The sequence below is a fragment of the Urocitellus parryii genome, chromosome 4 (genome assembly GCF_045843805.1).
Source record: "Urocitellus parryii isolate mUroPar1 chromosome 4, mUroPar1.hap1, whole genome shotgun sequence".
NCBI lineage: Eukaryota > Metazoa > Chordata > Mammalia > Rodentia > Sciuridae > Urocitellus > Urocitellus parryii.
In genome coordinates this window covers 143,121,747-143,139,296 of record NC_135534.1, presented here as the reverse complement: position 1 = coordinate 143,139,296, position 17,550 = coordinate 143,121,747, and the positions used below count along the sequence as shown (strand labels likewise).

The 17,550-nt window shown below is 41.4% G+C and overlaps 1 protein-coding gene across 1 annotated transcript in view; it reads left to right on the top strand.

The window, feature by feature from the left end:
* The first annotated feature begins 421 nt into the window (after nt 1-421).
* Nucleotides 422-17,550, top strand: part of Pip5k1b (phosphatidylinositol-4-phosphate 5-kinase type 1 beta) — a 285,611-nt gene continuing 268,482 nt past the window's right edge. Inside the window, exon 1 of the mRNA XM_026389267.2 lies at nt 422-482. The gene's annotated coding sequence lies outside the window, so the exon portion shown is untranslated. The remainder of the gene's footprint in view (nt 483-17,550) is intronic.

The window sequence follows — 17,550 nt, the reverse complement described above, 5'->3', positions numbered from 1 at the left end:
CTGCTCTCTCAGCGCTTCACTCCTACTCCGGCGCGCAGTGAGCGGGGACCCGCGCCCGATCCCGGCGGGGGGCGCCGCTGCTCCTCGGCCCCGGGTTCCCGAACTCGCCTCGCCGCGGCTGCACCCGGGCGTGGAGCTGCTCTGACCTGCAAGGTTTTGGTGGTCGCTCGCTGCTCTGTCTGGCCGGAGGACTGGCAGGGAAGGAAGGGGAAAGCGGGGACACACATACACAAACACACACTCGCCGCGGCGCGCGCGCATTGCACACTCGCAGCCGCGCGCCCCCGCCGAGGCGCGTCCGGGGCGAGTTTGGCCGCGCGGCTCCGGCCCCGGCACCTGCCGGTCCCCACCCCGCCGACCTTCCAGCTCCTCGCCTGCGACGCTCTCCCTTCGCCCAGGGAAAGCAACAACATCCCGATAACTTGGAGGCTGTGGCGCAACTGGTCTCAACAGCAGAGGCTCACTGAGGCTGCCTGGGTGAGGTAAGTTTCCTGCGCGTCCCCGGCCCCTCCCCCCTAGACTCTCCAGAGCGGCTAGCGCTCGGGGGCTCAGTGTTTCTGGTAAGACCTGACCGGTCTCTACCATGTCACTTCGCCAATCTGCGTTGTGCTGAAGGCGACGTGGAGGGGGCGCCCGTGGCCACCGAAGCGGGACCTTGGTTTCTTGGGGGCCACAGCTGCGCGCTCCCCGCTGGTACCCACTGAATGGTCCCCCGGGTCCCCCAGGCCGCAGTGACACTTGGCTATCACTCTGGGCTCACTTAATCTGGAGCCCTTTTCCCTTCTTAGGGGAACCTGCAGAGTTTTGGCAGCAGAAGGAAAGGTCTCTCCACCGCTCTCCCCTGGTACCAAACAGGCGAACTTGTTAGGTTGCCCTGGGATCTCAAGAGGGGCTTGTGAGTCGGTGTTCTGGTCATTTCTGGCTCCGGAGCCGGATTGAACAGGTGCGGTATGGTTTCAGCTTAAATGCAGCAGACGACTTCTGGGTTTTCCAGCTCTCTTTCCCCAGCCGGTCAACATGACGCTTCAACATCTGGGGCGGGGGGCAGGAGTGTAGGGCAATGAGGAGGGAGAGTGCCGGGATTTGGTGTGTCATGCCGGTGCCAAGAGTCGCCAGAAGAGAAGACAACAAATGTCTGCTTATCTCTCATCTATACAGATGAGCATGTTGTCATTTCATCACCCCCCCACCCCGCCCCCAGCTCGCTGGTCTCTGGTGCCCAGTATGATTGGGTAGAAACCTGTTCTGGAGAAGTTGTTTGGGTAGGTGGATGAATTTTTCATCTCTTCTACTGAAATCAGAGCTCCGAACAAGGAAATACTAATTACTCTGACGCTTTGAAAGGGAGAGTGTGGCAGACCCAAAACAACACCCCTTACCACTACTACTTGATGACATTCTCTGCCTGCTTGGTACCCTGGATCTAAGGTGAATGATCCTTAGGGGATGGGGTGAGGGAGACAAAGAATGTGTTAATCTTGTGCAAGAAAGAAGTGGACCCATATCAGTACTCTCAGCGTTGGTTTGGGAAACCCCTTTTATCTCCTGAAGAGGCGCATCCATCCAGAGATTTCCCCCCTTGTTTTCGGTGGGGCGGCTGGAGTGTTTTGCAGTTAGTTGTTGGAGTGGAGAAAAGTCAAAGGAGTGGTTTCATGAGGATTCTAATGTGATGAAGTAAATAGTGTTCATGGAAGCTTGTCAGAGCATTCCCAGCTGAAAGGAACCCTTGGAATAACCCTTTCCCATCCAGGTCCAAGCCAGCAGTAGACGGAGCCTCAAGTGTCCTGTAGCATCTCAGCTCGGGGAAAGGGTCACCTCCCTTTATGTGAACGGAGGCTTATAAGAATTGATGAGAAAGGTGCTACATCTGAGCCTGATGTGTGATCATGTCTTAGTAGGGAAGGAAAACTGCAGAGAACTGAAGGATAAAAACCACATTACATTTATGTCCAAATTAAGAAGACTTTAAAGATTTAATTATTATACCTTACCTTCACATCGCTGTCTTGCAATTTTAAAATGTTTTTCATTATTCCCATTGCATTTCCCAGGGAGATAGGGCAAAGATTATTAACCACATGTTTACAGGGGAAATGGGAGGAAAAATCAGATTAAGAAATTTATCACTGTAACAAGTGGTTGGTATTAGAGTCACAGCCAGGTTTGCTGTCATAACCCAGTGCCACCTCTGTACTTCTGCCTTTTTTTGTGGTCTGTACAGTCTCACTCTGAGTAACTGTTCACGTTTTACAAATGAGGAAACTGAGGTTTAGATAAGTGGTGGGAGTTTTCCGTGGTGCTACATCTAATTTTGTGGAATTTACAAGGCAAGAACTCATCTCCTTTTGTCTCATGAATTGTTTTGTTTTCTTCCCTTGTTCCACTTCTATCATGATGAGATACATCTTGGATCCTGTAGTGCACCAGAGACTGTTAAACTTGCCAGCTGCTGACCCAGGTTCCAGCTCTAGTACTACATTTAGATCATTTTACCTCCAAGTCTCAAGTCTCTCATAAAACAAAAGGTTCATATTAAATTATGTTTCTTTTTCTAGTTTTAGGATTGACGTTGACCAATGTATTTGTAAGCCAATGGTATGGTTTCTTTTAGGGGAATCCAAAGTTTTTTACCCTCTATCAACTAAGGGATATAACTAATTTATTCCACCTTTAATTTACTCTTCCCTACTTACATCACATCCCACTTGATGATGGGAAAGAAAAATAGAGGTGTGCTTTAGCTTAGTATCTATGTTGATCAGTACTTTTATTTGACTTGAAAATATTGGTGGGCCAATGTGCTCTAAGATGCATGTTGGTTGAATATTCCAAAAAGTAAGCTCCGGCTTTTCTTTTAAGATTTGGAACCTGCATATAGTAAGTACCCACAAAATAGCTCTGTTGAATAAATGAAGGAGGTGAATGAAATCATTCATAAGGAAAATATATGCTGTAAAACATAGACAGCATCTCATCGTGTAAATTCCCAGCACCTAGGATAGTTTACCTACAAGAGGTGTGTCTTCTGAAGCAGGTACAGGAACCCATTGTTCTCTTTCCTGAGTTCATCACATAAAGAAGAGTTTTCCTTTCTCCCTATATGCAGTAAACTCATGCATCTGTATCATGTTCTTTTGTTTGCCTCTCTCCACTTGTTGTTGGTAATGTATAGCTGGCTAAAATAGGACATTGACTTGTGACATTTTATGAAAGAGCATACCTTGAGATGAAGGTACCAACTGCTCTTTTTTATATGTGATATTGCATAAATTTCAGCAGATGCTAATACTAGTTTGTGGTTTCAGAGGGGAAACCTAATAAAAACAACCTCATTTCTGTTCCCTTTAAGAATCCTCTTCTCTTCCCACCCCTCCTTCCTTTGTACAGAAAAGTGGTGAGTTTTTGTTTGTTTGTTTTATGTCGGGAAGGATGATGACAAGGAATACAATAGATGGGAAATTTTAACTCCATTTATATAAGGGATTGAGGTATATTCCCTTCTGATAAAAAAATTCAAATTGTCACAAGTTTAGAGACACATCTTTCATAAGTAAGAGGATTGAAACTTAGGAGCTAAACTGACTTGCTGGTGGTCACAGGAATGATAGTAGGAGGGGTCAGGGTCATTATGAAATTCCTAAGGAGATTTGTATTCAGAGCTGTGCCAGGAGCTCTATGGTGAAGGCACATTGTTCACTTGTAGAAATCATAGAGGTTAGCAGAAAACTGCAGTTTGCTAGTAATATTTAGAGAATCATTATATTTTTAAATGAGTTAGCACTCATATTTTTAAATTGCTTGTCCATTTAAATACCATTAAGGAGAAAATGTTTGCCCATTCTTGACTATTCACTATGATTCTCTTACATATATTAGCAGACTCAGAATTAATACTTTGCTGAGCAAGTGCTTGAAGAGAGGGAATTGTTTGTATAGAATCATAAATGTATGCTGGTTTTCTAAGCTTCTCTTCCTGGTAAATAAAGCCAGAAGCAAAAGGTGGCCCTGTCATCCAGCCAGTAAAGTCATAAATATGTATCCATTTAATTTGCATTTGCATTTTGCTTGTACTTTTGTTAAATGGTGAGTCAGAACATTTAATATCCTGGAAAACTGATTTTTCCCCCTATGGCTAGAGCCTTAGAGTTATTCTGTGAAACAGCAAGTCCTAAATGTATTTGTTGTGGAAATATTTTCTCTTTGTATAAAGTCCACTCCCTCGAGCTGGAAGGAGTCCTTTTATTTTTTTAGAAGCTGCCCAGTTAGAACTGTACATTATGTAGCTCAGCTGTTCATTTGTGGTCTTATCTATGGAGCAGGATGTGTTTCTTCTAAATGCCAGGGAAATTGGTGGTGGTGGTGGTGGGGAACCTGGCATGTGTTTATTTAGGGTTTTCTCCTCCTTTGTAACAAATCAGCTTTCAGCTTAACTTATTGATGAAATTTTTCTAAGTACCGTGTCATAAACAATTAGCAGCCATTGTCAAAGAATTTTTTTAAGCCAAGTCCTTTCAAAATAAAAGACGAGGCTAGTGAAACAGGGTTGATTTTTGTACATTTCTTCTCGATGGTATCATCTTGTGTAGAGTTTCACCAGAAATCTGGAAAGGAGATGTTCACCCAGGAAATCACATGAATTCTACCCAAATTAGGTTACTTTGGAAAGATTTGAAACATGATGACTAGGACATGGTTGCTTGTTCCATGAGCAAACATTGTCTTGCTCTTGTCATTTGGAGTTAAGCCCACACTTGAATGAGCAACCTCAGGAAGTGTGCCTTCTCTGGGTAGCCTTCTTCTGTACTGTTTGTGGGACTGAGTAGACAATGGGCAGGTAGTTTGGGGGGAGTTTACACAATTGGTGAACAATGAGTTCTTGAGACTCATTTTCCCTAATGTTGTTTATAAAGTCAGTTATGAAATTGCAATGAAATACAAAGCATTGTTTAGAATTGCTCCTCCTCTAAAAAAATAGGTTGCATGTCTTCTCGGCAGGGACAGTCAGGCAAGGACTGAAATTGCCAGGACTGGAATCTCAAGAAGCATAATTACTTTGAACTAGAACTAAAGTTCAGAAACAGGAGCATAGAAAGTTCATATCTTTTGTGAGGAAAAAGGTGACATCTAAGCCTTCTCTACTCAGTAATGTGGAGCTAGGAGTCTAGGGAGGAGAATATAGGGGCCATAAGAATATGTTTCTTTACTTTGTGGATAGACTGGCACAAGAAATGCAATAGATTCAACACGTTGCATGATGGGTTTTTAACATTTAATACATGCATTTCTCTACTTTTCTTTAAAAATTGTGCCCTCATTCAAAATCACATGGTCTTAGCATTTGGGAATAAGAAGGAAACAAAAACAGCAGTTAGAAAATGAAAAGAAATACTGTAACCTTCTTGAGGGAGTAGTCAGAACATCATAGGTATTTGGCAAGTATTTGTCAGTGTGAAAGGTTAGGCATCATGTTTTATTTATATTTATATTCTTGGAACTTAGCACTACATCTGGCAAATGGTGAGGATTTAATAAATATACTGAGTAATTCATCTAGATTAATAGTACTCTTCGAAATCTTGGGATGTTCTAATGATTTTAATCTTTTCTGAACCATTTTAGAAATATTAGGCAGGCTGATAGATACTAGTTTCAGTAGTTTATAGTGGTGCTTCTTTTACTTATTTATTTATTTTGGGTATTGGGGATTGAACCCAGGGGCACTTAACCACTGAGCCACATCCCCAGCCCTTTTTTATATTTGATTTAGAGACAAGGTCTCGCTAAATTGCCGAGGCTTGTTTTGAACTCGGAATCCTTCTGCCTTAGCCTCCCAAGCTACATGCACTGTGCCTAGTCTTTCATTTTTAGAATTATTAACAGTAGGCATTTGATAGAATCCAACTTTTTAAAACTAACTCAACTAGGAATCATTTTTATTTATTTCTCTTTTTTTAGCAGAAGAGTAATATACAAAATTTGTCTATTCTTCCTTTAAACATAGTAAACATGTTTTTAAAGCACTGAGAGAGACTTGAATGGTGAGTTTGGCTCAGGGTAATACAGACAAGAATGGACTTGAAAGTCCTCTAAGTTAATCAGTTTAAGTATCATGTCCTAGCCAGGCACAGTGGTACATGCCTGTAATCTGAGCTGCTTGGGAGGCTGAGGCAGGAGGATTATTAGTTCAAAGCCAGCCTCAGCAAAAGTGAGGTGCTAAGCAACTCAGTGATACCTTGTCTCTAAGTAAAATACAAAATAGGGCTAGAGATGTGGCTCAGTGGTCGAGTATCCCTGAGTTCAATCACTGGTACCCCTCCCCACCAAAAAATGTATCACGCCCTTATAGGTCTTCTTCAATCATATAACCTTAGAGGGGACCTTCCTCATGAGTTTTATTCACTTGTCACAATGAATATTTAGATGTTTGTGTAGTTCACGTCTTTTTCTGTGACTTATGCCCATACTCAAACTGAACCCCAAATTACACAGTCTTTGAGGACAGAGGTCATGGCTCTTTAACACTGTTTTACTAGTGGCTGGCACATAGTAGGTGCTCAGTAAATATTTTAAAAACAGAGCAAGTCTCATCTATCCTGCCAAGATAAAGTGGACTACCACTACAGACACTAAAGCTTATTTCATTCAGCTATGAAGACAGTATTTGAATGTTTGAGAGTCTAACTCTCTGTGTTAGAATGGTTACCCAGACTTCCAGCAGAAAGAAACACTTGTTTATGTGAATAAATTTTGGCATGATTATGAGTGAAGTGTTCTCCTTATTTAAAGAGAAATTCCTTCATGTACTCTGACATGAATGTTGGAAAACAGAGTAGAAATGACTGAACATTGACTTAAACTTTCCAAAATGTTTAAAACGGGTGCTACCTATACATAAATCATAAACATACATGTGATTCCAAATGAAGACATCATGGACAATATACAAGGAAAATTCTGTGATATCTTATGTAAAGTTTGCTAATCTCAGCTGTTTTTTCTTCTTTTTTTTTTTTTAACCTTTACATCTATTAAAGTTTATTTGATTTTCTTACCTTAGGTCTTTCATGCATGAATATTTAAGTTCTTTTATTTCTTCTAATTGTCTGTTCAGTATCTACCACTGGGAGAGAGATAAAATTGAGAATGAAGCATGTCCCTTTAAACAACATACATAAGAATTTGTTATAACGTATACTACTTTATGGGATCATGACCTTTTTTCAGTGTGTTTTGAAAATTGTGACAAAATACATAACATTAAAATTTACTATATTAATTATTTTAAGTGAATAATTCAGTGATATTAAACACATTCACATTGTTGTACAAGCATCACCTCATGTATCTTCTTTTTTATTGGTTGTTCAAAACATTACAAAGCTTATGTCATATCATATTTCATACATTAGATTCAAGTGGGTTATGAACTCCCATTTTTACCCCAAATACAGATTGCAGAATCACGTCGGTTACACATCCACATTTTTACATAATGCCCTATTAGTAACTGTTGTATTCTGCTACCTTTCCTATCCTCAACTATCCCCCCTCCCCTCCTCTCAGCTGTTTTTTCTTTAAACATTAGATATTATCAATAGTCCCATATCTTGGGAGAAGCCAAGACTATGGTTCTCAAGTGTGGTCCTTGGACCAACAGTGTCAGCATCACCTGGGAGTTTGTTAGAACTGCAAATTCCCTTACTCTACCCCAAACCAGCTGAATCAGAAACTCTGAGGATGAAGTTCAGCCATCTGAGTGTCAACAGACTCCACGTGAGTCTGATCCATGCTCAATATTGGCAGTAAACGTTAAACCCGATGTTCAGGGTGTTGACTTCTGGAGTGTTCCATATTCCCAGATGAATCTCGAGGTGTGCAAAGAAGATGCCATCTGGCAGCTTATCAGAAATACCAGGGAAAAAATGAAAAAGTCTCTTTCTGCCAGTCTTGGCTTTTCTTAGAACCATGTGGATCACAAGAGAAGAATTTCTTGTGACAGGATTGGGTGACTAGAACTTCAGATAGTATATGGAAAAGCTTCTGATAGCCACCGGCCCTGCCAAGAGGTGCATACCCCAGGATTGGGAGATGATTCAGGGAATGTGGGTGATGAGGGTAAGCCCCATGAAAAGGTGTATGTTTGGGTTTTGTTTCAATAGGATGCCCAGGTGGGAGGAAAGGTTCTCAGAGCTCGTGATTGTGTTTAGGAGGAAAAACAGTGGTTTTCTGACAGTTCTCAGAGTATTTCAAATCAGTTCAATACACTAGATACTGATGAGTCTTTTAGCTAAGGCAGTGCCAGGTGCTAAGGAGTATACCAAAAAGCAAGTACAAATCTGGTTCATTTAAGGAGATTGATTTTGTTGAGAACTCGCTCCATTCCAAGCACTTCTCAAATGGTTTTAGTTTTATTTTCCCCATGTGCCTGTAAGGTGGGCTGCAGCATCCTCCCCCATAGATAGGGAAATGGAAACTAAGTCAGTTAGCAACTTGCTTATGAGCCCAGAGCCAGTAAGGGATGATGCTAAGGTTCTAGTCCTGGGTTTTGTCATTTTAAAGCCCACACTCCTTTGCTCTTATGTACCAGTGTCTCAAATGGAACTTTGGAATAAGAATATGAAAAAAGAGAATCATAAGTGAATATAAAATTTATGTCTCCAACCTAGATGTGTCTGTTTGGCTGGCTGGCTCTCTCATGCGCTCTCTCTCTCTCTCTCTCTCTCTCTCTCTCTCTCTCTCAACTCGGGTCATTCTACACATCCAAGCCCAGAATCTTGATCTTTTCTCCCCATATCTAATGCATTTGAAAGATTCCCTGCTCGGTGGTACACTAGCCACCAAGTTGAACAAGCAGAAACTTGGGAGCTTTTCTTGGCTCCATCCTTTTTATCCTTTGCATCTAATCTGTCACCATTTTCTATTGATCTTGCTCTCTGAATCTCTCTCATCCATCTGCTTCTCGTCATTTCTGTAGATTCCCTCTCAGCTTCTCATCTCTGGTGGATGGTAGCCAGAGCCTCACTGGTCTGCATCCACTGTGACCTTCCTGTAACCCATTACTCATGCTGCAGCCAGTATGCTTAAGATGACTTGAAGGACCTGAAACTCTGCTGACTGGAGCTTTTCCTCCTGTGCCCAGCTGAGCCCTCGTGGAACATTCTAGTCACAAGGGATTTCCACATTGGTGGCCTTTTGCACTCCTGCACAGCCTCTGAGCACTTGTTCTTCCAAACAGCAAACTAGCCTGACACTTTGGATCCCCTAGAGTGCAGTCAGGTCCAGGTTCACAAGTACATTCAGCTGCTCTTACAGGTGTAGGACAAAAATTCCACTGTGGCTCTGGGAACTTGCCTAACTCCTCCACATACCAGGTTTTTAGGGTGCTCTGAAATTCCTAAGGTACACTCATTTATTCTAACAAGGAACTAAAAACTACTGCCCCCAGCCACAGTTGGTTATACACTAGGGTTATTACAGTCCCAGCATCATGTTTGTGGCCACTGTAGCAGAGATGCGTTGCAACCACAGGCTGGGGATAAAATGCAATGCTCTTCCAAGAGGTGCTGCCTCTGCCCCTTGGGTGGGCTTAACCTGGCCACTCTGGGGAGAAGGCTCAGGTTACTTTGCACAGCTGGCAGTGCCAATAAAGAAGCATGGTTTGAAATCCACTTTCTGTACTTCCTCATAGTGGAAAACAGTTGAAATAGGTGGAGAAAAGATTATCTGCATGGTTGGGGATTGGTCTGGTGAGAGAGATTCATGTAGATCTGCCTCAGACTATTCAGTGCCTCCCAGTGGGCCTGGAATAAAGATCTAGATCACTGATGTAGTTTCAGGGGCCCATACAGTCTGGGTCCTGCCTAGCTCAGGTGTACCACTCTGCCCCTCATCAGGTTCGGTCACACTGAGCACCTCCCTAAAGTCCATGTGTGACTCCTTCTGGGGTGTTCTTTACCTTGGTTGACCATGCATCAGATCAGTTCTAAGGGTACTTTTGGAAGGAGGCTTTCACCACCTACCCAGTCTAGGAAAGGGCCAGCAGCTCTGATTGCAGGATTCATTTGGACCCATCTGGTCCTAAGTATCAGGAGAGTGAAGTCCCCAACCATGAGCTTCTTCTCCAGTGCATCCTTAGCAGTTAGCATAGTACCCACACATAATTGATTAAATAAGTCAATGAATTCCAGTACTTGCACCCAAGTCCTTTTTGTAAATTTTTAATGAAGAAAGGAAACACATAGAGATCACAAATGAACCACCTTGTATTGTTAATCCTGCCCGTGGACTTTCTGTGATTTTCTTTACCACCACTGTATCACAGAGCTGTCATGCTCAGCCTTTCTGCAATGGTAGCTGTACTTTTTATTCCCAAGAAATGTTACCCCCCAATTCTGATACAAAATATTTCAAGATGGACACCCAGGATACTGCTGTCCTTGTTTACCTCTGGGGAGGTGAACTGGCTCAGAGATGGGAGGGAGGCTTCTCATTACAGCCCCTTTTTTAACCTCTTTGAACCCTATGTATGGATTACTCACTTACAATTATAAAAGTAAAAGAGAAGTCATCACAAGTGATGCAAAGAGATGGGAACTGAGTTATTTAAAGAAAAGAAGATAGAGGTGTTATACAAAGGAGGCTGTCCTCAAAAAATGCTTGTCTTTAAGGATAACTTTTTACTTACTCTACACATTGTTGGACAGTCATGTGGCTTCTGCTTAAGGGGATTCCACAGCAAACAACAGGACTTAAAATCAAGTGTGCCTGATTGCTCTCATCCCAAGACATATCATTTAATCTGAATATAAAGGTCAGTATAACCTAATTCTTCAAGAGCAAAGCAGTTGTGGAGGACGGGTGAGTTGGAGCTTTCTCTGATGATCTAGGTGTTTTTAGGATTGGAATAATGGACAGGATTGTTGTAGCATCATGTAGAGATTGGTTGATACAAATCTGCCTGGCTGAAGCTTGCATTGAATCTCTGCATGTTACTTTGTCAGCTCCTCTGTCATACCTGAACAGCAAATAAAAGTGAAATACCAACCTGTCTGAGCTCAGGCTGTTGTTACAAACTACCACAGATTGGTTCGCTTATTAAAAACAGAAATTTATTTCTCACAGTTCTGGAGGCTGGAAGTCTGAGTTCAGCTTGCCAGCATGGTCAGGTTCTGGTGACAGCTACCTTCTGGGCTGCAGACTGCCTACTTCTCATTATATCTTCACATGGGAAAAGAAAGGAGGGAGCGTGTTTTAGGCTCCCTTTATTAGGACACTGATCCCATTCCTGAGGGCTCTGCCCTCATGACCTAGTCACTGTCCAAAGGCCACATCATCTAGTGCTATCCCATTGTGATAGTAACATTGTGGTTACGATTTCAATATGAATTTTGGGTAGATACAGTTGGTCAGTTTATGGCCCAGTTGGTGCTCTATAAGAAACATATTCTTTGTTGACTCATATAATAAATAAAATCAAAACAAAGGTTTCATGAAACAGCCCTCAACCATACTACATGACATGTGCTCTATTATTTATGATATGTTCCTTCTCATCCCAGCCCCCCACCTTCCAATCACTGGTCATGACCCACCAAGTAGATTTCATTCTCCATTAAAGGGTTCTGAGATGTGCAGTTCAGGAAGCATGAGTAACATCTATGGTCTCCTCCATGCTTCCTGTGGGCTGTGCTCCATATCCTGTGCCATGATACCATGTTCAATGTTCTTCCTATGGATTCATGGAGGATTGTGGTTAATGACTACCTACAGACTCTTCCTGCAAAGTTTTAATTTCTGTGAAGAAAGCCTGGTGAGACTTGGAAAGTTGGCACCTGATAGAATGTAAAGGAGAGTGATCCTTGAGGCCGCCATATTTGTTACACAAGACTGAAAAACTTTAATGATGAAAGCCTATAAATTGGGGTATGTCTATATTTTTTCATACAATGTTCACCTTAAAGTTTATGTTCATTTATTTTAGCAAGAACCAATACTGTCATTCTTAGTGTTACAACTAACTTAAAATGTTAAGCATAATTTGAAAATGTTATTATTTCTTTCTACCTGAAGTTCATTGAGACTTCCAGCCTGCTGTTTTTAATGGGCCACCCAAACACAAAACAAAGAGAGATCAACCAGGGCACTAAGACTGAGTTTCTCAGACCCTTTGGGCAGGGTATTTCTCTTCTAGAACAATGTTCTGTTTACAAAGGATTTGTGTGATTTTTTTTTTAAGTGCCAACATGTACTATGGCCAATTTTTCAACAGAAAATTTCCCCAAAGCTGTGACATATTTCCCTAATTTTTTAAGAGATCCTGCAGAAAAGAGTAAGTCTGATGATTTAAGATGTGTTCGGGGTTGCAAGGCTCTTTGCTCCACATCAAATGACAGGGATTTTTTTTTTTTTAAGTTTTGAAACTCTTACCTGCCTTTTATAAATTGATTTGAAGGGTCTTTACTTCTGTGGCGTTTAGCAGTGAGCCTCTTCACTCATGATTTGATATTGAGAATCTGTTGTGATCATGGGAATCATATGATAACCATATTGTCTTAACTGTGGTTGCACTAAAGACTCCTATTATTCTTTTTGATTGGTATTTTTTTTTTAAAGGGTGGGAAGAGTTTTTGAGGGAGGCCCTCAAGAGTTTTACTTGTAAATCCAGTAAGCTTGTTTTTTTTTTTTTTTCTTAGTACATTGGCCAGTGCTTTGGTTAGGTTTTCATTGCTCTGCCCAAAATGCCTGACAAGAACAACTTAGAGGAGGAAAAGTTTATTTTGACTCAGTTTCAGAGGTTCAGTCCACAGTGGGCTGACTCCACAGCTCTAGGCCTGAGGTGAGGCAGAACACCATAGCTGATGGGCTTGGCAGAACAAAGCTCAAGGCAGCCAGAAAGCAGAGACTGGGGAGGGGAGGAAGGGGAGGAAGGGGCCCTCTGCTTACAGGTGCCACCCAGTTTGCCTGTTCAAACTAGGAGGGAGCCATCAGGTCACTGCTCTCGTAATATAATCATTTCACTTCTGAATAGTCTGGCATTCACATAGGATCTTCTGGGAACACCTTGTATCCAAACCATAACATCCAGTGAAGAGCATGTTTTCCTTACATTCTGATTTTAGGCTGTTCAGATACATAAAGTGCTACCTTTTAAATTTGAGATAGGCAGTTTACTTTTTTTTTTTTTTTTTTTGAAATATTGATGGTGAGTTTACTGCCTTCTGGTCTAAAGCAGGATTTCATAGACTTTTCAGTTCACTTAGTGATAGTGGTAAGTGATAATTATGTTGATGACAGTTTCATTTTCAATGTGTTGTCACTTTGTAGATTATAGATTACCAAAGGTCTTCTCTATCCCTTGGAGAAATTACAGAGAAAAATTCTCCAAATTTTCTTGATTTTCATCTTCCATTGGCAAATCTACCATAAAGCAAGTAAGGTGATTAAAGGAGTGATGTGAACTAGAGTCTTCTTAGGCTTTTGGACTCATTATATTAAAATGAAAAAACAATTATGTCATGCTTCGGCAAGCTATTTTTAAATGATGCCCTTTTATTGTTTTTCCCAAGATAGATAGTTGAGACAGAGTGGAGAAGATTGATGGAGAGTAGAGCAAATGGGAAATCAATCTCCCATGCTAAGGGTTAAGAGAGAAACACGACTTTTGTTTGTGTTTGTTTATAGAAGGCAGAATGGAAATTCAGCTTGTAAGATTTGTGTACAGTTGGGCTTCATTATTTAGCTTAGCAGTTTCTCAGAAACTCCCTCTCCTACACGGCAGTTTATAATGTAAACATGATGCATCATTTCCTTTTGTGCAAACTCTCTACAAGGAATAGTCATTTCCACATATGTCAGAAGACTTGTAGAAGCTTTCTGGAACTGAGTGTTGTGTATCCTGCACATGTGCCTGACAGCTCCAGGGATGGTCATCAACACTCCCTCACATTACATCTGTATTTGTTTCTTCATTTGTCTGCCTCCTTCGCTGAAGCATAAACTTTCACTTTGTCTTGTCCACTCCCATATCCCCAGGGCTTAGAGTAGTGCCCAGCATGAAGGTGGCCTGCAATTAACATTGCTTTAAGCTATCTGAATGAATTTGTATGGCTCTACACATAAGAAGGCATGAGATTATACATCTTCTTAGTGTGTTGGAGCCATATGATATGATAACAGGCAGAGTAGGTGTGGGTACAAGGAGATAAGCTGGAGGGGTTTGTTGGCACCCTACCATGCACATCTCATCAGCTGTGCTAAGTGGCCCAAACTTTGCTTCTGTAGGCAACGAGGCAACAGCAAGAAGAGATTCACGGCCAAGTGTTTAGCTCATGTTTTGTTGTAGGTCAGTCACCTGGGATATAGTTTAGAGCTGAAGTAGAAGGGAAAGAAACTGGAGGCAGTGAGGCTAATTGTGGAGAACACAGACCTGAGTTTGAGTAGTGAGGATGAGGAAGTGTGAGCAAATTTGAGATTGAGTGGAGAGCATTTTTAGGATCTGGTGACTCACTCAGATGTGAATGTTGAGGGAATTGCATGAGTAAAAGAAGGTGAATCTCTGGCCTTTGGCTTGAGGAATTAGAGAAACTGGGGAGTAATGCTCAACTGGGTGAGAATACTTAGTGTGTTGGAGCCATATGATATGAGAGGCAGCATGGATAGGATGACAGATGCAGGGGGCCTGTAATGATGAGTCCTGTTTTGGACATGGATTTGAGATGCTGGTGGGATGTCGAGGTAGGATGTGGCAGTAAGGAGAGTGGTCCATGAGGAGATGATCACTATGTTTGGTCAGGTGCTCTAGGCAGTGATAGGATTGAGACACCTGCAGGACATCAAGTGGAGTCTGGACGGCAGATGTGTCTGAGTGTGGATATAAGCAGAGAGATCAGGATGGAGACACTGTCACTTATTCAAACCATGAGATTAAATCAGACTCCCTGAGAAAGCTGTGTAATAGGAGAAAATATCATTCCATGATTTTCATTTGCAATTTCATTTCTCCATACCTTCATTCATCCTTTTTATTTTCTTAATGAATCTTCTTCCATTTTCCTCTCTGCATAGTGAAATGGCATTTGATTTTCATGATGTCACATACATCCCATTATTCGTGGACCTCTCTGATCCCCACACCTGCTTCCCCAGAAATTTCTCCAGCACACATTGTCTTTGGCATTCTTGTTCTTGTGACTCTTGGAGCCTTCCCTTGAGGCTCACTTGTCACTTGTTCTCAGCTTATCTCTCCAAGCAGACTCGTGTCCTGACAGCAGGGACCACATCTTTTCCCACTCAATGTTCCCACCCGGCTAACGGCCCCCATGCCCTCTACACACTAGCTGCTGCTGCTGCTGTTGCTGCTGCTTTTCGTGGATTATTTTTTTATTCCCCTTTAAAACAATGAAAGAAAAAGATGAGAAGCTAAGTTCTGTAAGGGTTTTTATCAGTTGATGTACCTTGAATTAAACAGACAGTGTCTGCATCGCATGTTCACAGCTGAATGTTGTATTTCTTAAAAAAAAGAAAAAAGAAATTGGAGTATCAAAAAGGTCCACAAAACCAGTTCAGAATTCTTATCATTTGTCTTCTTCATTATTTTAACCTTTAGAGGAAAAGAGTATATCTTTTGACAGTTCCCCTCTACCTACTGCAGCTTGTTGAAAGCAGTTTATCTTCTAGTCTCATTGGGCCAAACTTCCTGTGTTTTTAAATGACATTTTGCATGTATTTGCACAAGTTGAATTTGGATGCAGTGAGAGCTTTGGTTCAAGACACAGGGATTTTGATTCATCCAGCCTGTGCTGACACTTTGGTGACCCCTGGTTAAGTGACTTGACCTCTTTTGTGTCTTTTTCTTTTCCTCATCTGTGGAATGAACGTCTATACACAGGCTCCTGACCTCCATCAAAGGCACATTGTGAGGTCAGATGGAAGATGGCCTTTGAGGACCTTAGAACAAAAGTATCACACACATTAGAGAATTTATTTTATAGGAACTACAAAAACAGGTCATGCTCAGGGCAGTCACCTTCATGGCCAGATGTGAGCAGATCTAAGCTGAGGGGTTCCCCAGAAAGAAGAATGTTCCACTTCTTTCCACAGAGGACAAGGGTTCAAGTGGGACACTTAACTGAAACATACCCTCAACATAGATAAGGAAAGCAATGTGCTTTTATCTTTAAAAAGAAGACAATCTTAGATGTGGAAGTTTATTGAAGGATGCAAAGTTCATGGTTACTTGATATAGATAAAGAATGCTGGTAGCCAGCAATTAATTTGTATGATAGGATCCAACACTCCAACTATTAAATAAGCTCATTGTTCATTCCATTTAGATGGTATAGTCTGTGGGTGTCAACACACCTTGCAGAGCACCTAATGCCAAGTCTTGCATGCAGAGATTATCTGGGTTTTAAGTAGTGCTGGTATTGAGATGGAATATAAGGATCTCCCAGAAAGCACTATGGAATCTTTAAGGTTGTTGGAATTAAGTTGTTAAATCCTAATGAAAACCTCAGTTAGTAATAGACATATATAGTCTGATGGCCTATGTCAAATGACAAAGGTATCTAAGTGGAGTTACTAAATGGATAATACCTGATTTAAAATGAGGGAAACTAAAGAGTTTAAAGGCATCAGCATAGGGGTCATGACATGACATTTTAGTCACTATAAGAAATGACCAAAATCTGGGCTGGAGATGTGGCTCAGCGGTAGCGCGCTCGCCTGGCATGCGTGCGGCCCGGGTTCGATCCTCAGCACCACATACCAACAAAGATGTTGTGTCTGCCGAGAACTAAAAAATAAATATTAAAAATTCTCTCTCTCTCTCTCTCTCTCTCTCTCCTCTCTCACTCTCTCTTTAAAAAAAAAAAAAAAGAAATGACCAAAATCTGTTTATTTGGCCTGGCTGTGAGTACAATGGCATAATCATAACCATAACAGTGAAGTTTTTTGATTTTTTTTCTGCCCTGGGAGTCAAACATTGAGTATTTGGTTCTGACTGTAGGTTGTGTGATGACAGAACGTGGGATGTGGAAGAATAAAGGAAAGCTGCTAATATCCTCATTTCCTGGGATGGGGGGAGTGAGATATAATTGTTGAAGTTGGTGGAATTCCAGAGTTGCTGTGCCATCTTGCATTCACACTGACGGCACAGGAAAGTTCCAGTTGGTCCACATCTTCATTCACACTTTTCATGGTCAATCTTTTTCATGTTAGACATCCTGATAAATGTATTGCTATGGCTCGTTGTGTTTTTATGTTGAGTTTTTTAAATGGCTAATCAGGTTTAACTTTTTTTCATGTGTTTATTTTCTATCCTTATAGTTTTTTTGTTAGATGTTAAGCTCATTTATAGTAAGTTTTTTGTAGTATGCATAGAATCTTTACATCGATGATTATGTTGTTCTACATGTAAAGACAGTTTTACATCAGAACTAAAGTTGGCAAAACACAAATGAAGACTTGAATACTTAAAATTGCAAAGGCACTAGACAGAAAAATCAAAACAATAATATATTAAACTTTGGGTAGAGGACAGAGTAGTATAAG